The 6,000-nt window shown below is 36.0% G+C and overlaps 1 pseudogene; it reads left to right on the top strand.

Annotated features, from left to right (window-relative positions):
* Nucleotides 1-5,694: 5,694 nt before the first annotated feature.
* Nucleotides 5,695-6,000, top strand: part of LOC107143424 — a 33,804-nt pseudogene continuing 33,498 nt past the window's right edge.

Raw genomic sequence — 6,000 nt, 5'->3', positions numbered from 1 at the left:
GTAAACTCTTATCCAACTTTCAGATCTCAACTGAAGTTCTTATGAGAAGCTTTTCCTCACATCATCCTAAGTTAGGTCCATTTGTGCTACATTCACATAAAACTCTGTTCCTTTCCTTCAGAGTATGTAATGTACACCTATGCTTTTATTCTGTCTCCCCGCTTTTTTTTATGATCTCAAACCTCCTAGCTCATGGTAAAGGCAGGGAAAGCAAGGCAATCATTAATTTGTTTAAAATGTAACCCACCTTTTCAAGTAAGTAAGCTCTGCCCCTTCTCAGTCTAAGGTCTCTTTTAGGCAGTAATGGTGCTGGAAGAATAACAGAGGCAACATGTATGTGGAACTACTTACATATTGATACTTGCTGTACCAAACTTTTGTTGAAATACCTCCTTAAATCCTCAGGTGTGCAAACTCCATTTATTCATTTTATATACCTCAAATTCTTACTCTCAAGGTCTCATCATCTATAAGAAGTACACTTCCTTTCAAGGCATTTCTTCAGATTCTATGTAACAACTTATTAGACATTATTCTACCTTTAAGTACTTCATGATTTTTTTTTGAAATTTTTTTTGGTAGTTGCAGGTGGACAGAATGCCTTTATTTTATTTGTTTATTTCTATGTGGTTCTAAGGATCCAACCCAGTGCCTCACACATGCTAGGCAAGCGCTCTGCCACTGAGCTATAGCTCCAGCCCACTTCATGATCTTTTTTTAAAATCTAAATTAGACTTTATATTTTGAGATAATTTCAAATTCACATGTAGTTATAATAAATAATAAAGATCTACATATCCCTTACCAAGTTTCCCCGACACTAATTTTTTTCCCTCCAGTATGGGGATTGAACACAGGGCACTTTACCACTAAACTACATCCCCATCTCCTTTTTATTCTTTGAGGCAGGGCCTCACCAAACTGCAGAGGCTGGCCTCTAACTTGCAATTTCCAGCATCAGCCTCCTGAGTCACTGGAATTACAGGGTGCATCCCCAAGCCTGCTTTACCCCAAAGCTATTAATTTGAAAAACAATAGTACAATGTCACAATCAGGGTGCTGATAGTGATACAGTTAAGATATACTTCCTCCTTTTTACAGTCACACCAACTCCCCTCCCACCTTTACAACTTCCATAAACCCCTGGCAGCAACTAATCTGTTCAATTTCATAATTCTGCATTTCAAGAATATTATATAAATGGAACCACATAGTAACTTTTGAGATTGACTTTTTTTTCATTCGTATTATCTCTGGAGACTCATCCAGGTTATAGCATGTATCAGTATTTTGTAACTTTTTACTGCAGAGTATTATTTCATGGAATGGATATACAGTTTAACCATTCACCTACTAAAAGATATATGGCTTTTTTATTATAATACTTTGTTGAAATAAACTCTGCACAAGCAATGTTTGATTAAAGTAATACAAATATCATTTTCTTCCTTCACTTAGCAATTGTATTTATGTTTTTATTTACTTATCCCCAAGCCTATTTTATTTCGAGACAGGGTCTCGCTAAGCTGCTGAGGCTGGCCTTAAACTTGATATCCTCCTGTCTCCTAAGTTGCTACCTTGTCTGGCCTTTTAAACAAGAGTCCTCCAAGTCTCCAAACACCAGTATAGATCAAGTCCTACTAACATGTAAAATGTAGGTAACAGTTATTAAATTATCCTGACTCTTCTGTATACTTTAGTTTATAAAAATCTTATATGATTTTTGTTGTTTTGTGGTTTTTGGAGTTGTTTTTGTGGGGCTGTTTGTTTTAATGCTAGGGATCAAACCCAGAGCGTCATGCATGCTAGGCAAGTGCTCTGCCATAGGAGCTATAACCCCAATCCTCCTTCTTCATTTAAGTATTATTGTATATTTGTTTTTATTTATTCATTCTTATACTAGTTGGGATAGAACCCAGGGAAATCTACCACTAAGCTACATTCCCAACCCCTTTTATTTCTCAGTTTGAGTCAGGTTCTCACTAAGTAGGTGGGGTAGGGTCTTGAAATTACGATTCTGCCTCAGCCATCTGATTATGTTAGTTTTTAAACAAGCAAAATTACTTTTTAAAAAGTAACCTTGGAGTTACTCCCAGAAGCATAAAAGGCTAGCTCAATATTGAAAAATCAGCATAAATAATCATGTTAATAGATTAAAGGAAAAAAAATCTACACCATCTGAATACATGCAGAAAGGTCATTTGACAAAATTCAACTTCAGTATTAAAACAAAAGCAACAAACAAAAACTCTCAGTAAACTGGAGACACACACACAAAAAAACTTTCTTAACCTGGTTATGAGTGTTCACAAAATGATCTACAGCTAACATATATTAAAGATGAAATACTCAATACTTTCCCTTTAAGATAGTGATTAAGATAAGGATGCTCTCTCTCACTTCTTTCAACATCTCACTGAAATCCTTAGCCAGTGGAATAAGCCAAGAAAAACAAATACAAATAAAGAAAACTTCAAATAAAGAAAAGGAAATGAAAGATATACAGACTGAAAAGAAAAAAGGCTTCTCTATTCATATACAACATGATTGTCTACTTAGTGAATCCCAAGAAATCTATAAACAAACAAAAAACTCCATTAGCAACAACAACAAATTCAGGCTACAGGGCATGGGGGCAACACCTATAGTCCCAGCTACATGGGAGACTAAGGCAGAAGGATTATTTGACTCTATCTCAGGTCAGCCTGGTCTCTAAAAAAAAAAAAAAAGAGAGAGAAAGAGAGATACAAAGTTAATTTATGCAAATTAATTGATCATCTATATATATCAATGATCAATTTGAAACTAAATTTTTAAAAATTATCCTTTATACAGGCTGGGGATGTGGCTCAAGCGGTAGCGCACTCGCCTGGCATGCGTGCGGCCCGGGTTCGATCCTCAGCACCACAAACAAAACAAAGATGTTGTGTCCACCGAAAAACTAAAAAATAAATATTAAAATTCTCCCCCCCCCCCTCTCAAAAAAAAAATATCCTTTATAACAGAACCAATCAAAATACTTAGGTACAGACCTAATAAATTAACTGAAGGATCTATATGTTGAAAACTATAAAACCCTCATGAAAGAAATCAAAGACATAAGTAAATGAAGAGAATACTGTTTTCATAGATTAGAAGACTCAATACTGTTAAAATGTCAGGTTGATTTATCTATCAAACATAATCCCAATCAGAAGCCCAACAGATTTGTGTGTGTGTGTGTGTGTGTGTGTGTGTCTGTGTATCAATAAGGTATTTTAAATATTATATGGAAAGGCCAAGAAACTAAAATAATCACAACAGCTTTGAAAAAGAATTAAGCTGGAGGACTCACCTGATGTCAAGATATGTTTAAGTTCTGATAAGACAGTGTGTTACTGGCAAAAGTATAGATAAACAGATCAATGGAATAGAAGTTGTCCGTATCTTGTGGATTTTAACAGACAAGGGCAATTCAGTGAGAAAGGAGGATGTTTTCAAGAAACCATCAGGTAGCAACAAAAGAAAATAAATAAAAATCTCTTATAGTACTCTCATGTAAAAATTGACTTAAAACAAACATACATCTAAATGTAAAATATGCAAATATAAAATATGTAGAAACAATATAAGAAAAAAATCTCTGTGACCTTGGATAAGGCAAAAAATTCTGAGCTGCAATGGCAAAAGGTAAGATTCATAAAATAAAAAATTGGTGATTTGGGCTTCATCAAAATTTTAAAACTTCAGTACTTCAAAAGACACTACTAAGAGGATGAAAAAGTAAACCACAGACTGGGAGAAAATCTTGGCAGGATACTTATTTGCCAAAAGACAACAAAGAACTCTCAAAATCTGGCACTGGGGCTGCAGTTCAGTGGTAGAGTGCCTGCTTAACATGCACAAGGCCCAAGGTTTAATCCTCAGCATCCTGCCCCCCAAAAAAGAACTCTTTAAGAAAACAATCTAAGCTGGGCAAGGTAGAGCAAGCATATAGACCCAGCTCAGGAGTCTCAGGCAGGGGGATCCCTAGAGCCCCAAAGTTCAAGGCCAGCCTGTGCAACAGAGCCAGACCCTATCAATCAATCAATCAACAGAAGATTTGGACACTTCACCAAAGATAAGACAGCAAAGAAGCACATGAAAAGCTGCTCAACATGATTAGTCACAAGGGAACTGCAATTAAAGACCACAATGAGATACTATTATATACCTTTTAGAATAGCTAAAATTTAAAAGATTGCCCATACCAAGTTGCTGATGAGAATATAAAGTTACTGGAACTCTCATACATACTAGTGGGAATGCAAAGTGCTTTAAAAAATTTGACAATGTTTTGGGGCTGGGATTGTGGCTCAGCAGAAGAGTGCTCCCCTAGCATGAGCGGGACCAAGTTTGATTCTCAGCACCCCATAAAAATAAAGGCATTGTGTTGTATCCATCTACACCTAAAAATAAATAAATATATATTTTTTAAAAAAAGTTTGACAATGTTTTCATTTACTATGCTGGTGTAACAAACTAGATGTCTTAAAACAACACAGATTTGAGTCGGGCAAAGTGGTACACACCTGTAATCCTGGCGACTCAGAAGGGTGAAGCAGGAGGACTGCAAGTCCAGGCAAGCCTCAGCAACTTATGGAGGCCCTAAGTAACTTAGTGAGACCCTTTCTCAAAAAAAAAAAAAATTTAAAGGACTGGGGATGTGGCTCAGTGGTTAAACGCCCCTTGTTCAATTGTCGGGACCAAAAAAACAAAACAAAACACCCACAAATTACCAGTTTACAGATCTGTAGGTTTACAGAACACTCTGTATACAAATCTATAGTATTTGGCAGGGCTGCTTTCTTTTCTAGAGGTTCTAAAGATTAATTCTTTTTCTAGTATTTTCCATCTTCTAGAGCTCACCTAAATTCCTTCACTTGGGGCCTCCTCTCCTCTTCAAAGCCAGCAACTCTGCATCTCCCTGACCCTATTTCCATTGTTACAAGTTTTTTCACACTATTCTTTAGCCTTTCTCATTCCTTTTTTTTTTCCTTACATACATGACAATAGTGGAATGCATTACATTCATAATTATCCATTCACAGCACAATTTTTCGTAACTCTATGTATAAAGTATGTTCACGCCAAATTCATTCCCTTTTTTTTAATACTTATTTTTTAGTTGTAGTTGGACACAATACCTTTATTTATGTATTTTTATGTGGTGCTGAGGATGGAACCCAGAGCGTGCCTCAAGCTAGGAAGCAGCGTTCTACCACTGAGCCATACCTAACCCCTTCTCATTCCTTTTTAAAAGGCAATTCTGATACTTGGGCCCTCTGGTATTATTGTATTTAGACTAATTAACTACCTTAATTCAATTTTTCAATTTTGCCTTGTAACCAAACGTATTCACAGGTTTTAGTTATTAGAATTTTTTTTGGGGGGGTACCAGGGATGGAACTCAGGGGTGCTTAACCACTGAGCCACATCCTTACCTGCTTTTTATTTTTTATTTTGAGATACGGTCTTGCTAAAGTACTTAAGGCCTCACTAAATTGCTGAAGCTGGCTTTGAACTTGCAATCTTCCTGCCTCAGCCTCCTGAGCCAGCCACTGGGATTACAGGGTGCACCAATGCACATGCAAGAACATCTTTAAAGACTATTATTCTGCCTATCACAGACTAGGTATTTTGTTTTGTTTAACAAAGCTAAGCAACTTTACCCATATGAGCAGCAATCCCACTTTCAGGTATTTACCCAGAAGAAAAGCAGACATGTTCACCAAAAAAAAAAAAAGAAAGAAATCAACTCAAATGTCCTTCAATTGGTGAATGGATAAACAAATGATGGTACATCTATATAAAGAAATAGGATACTCAACAATAAAATATAAGGAATGTGTATTTGCTCAACGACATGGCTGAATTTCCAATATATGCAAACAAATGAAAAAAAGCAGAAACAAAAAGCTAAGTATTGTATAATTCTGTTTAAATGATATTCAAGAAAAGAAAATTACAAGGAGAGACAGT

This window comes from Marmota marmota, unplaced genomic scaffold (genome assembly GCF_001458135.2).
Source record: "Marmota marmota marmota unplaced genomic scaffold, marMar, whole genome shotgun sequence".
NCBI lineage: Eukaryota > Metazoa > Chordata > Mammalia > Rodentia > Sciuridae > Marmota > Marmota marmota.
This window is presented reverse-complemented; position numbering and strand designations above follow the sequence as displayed.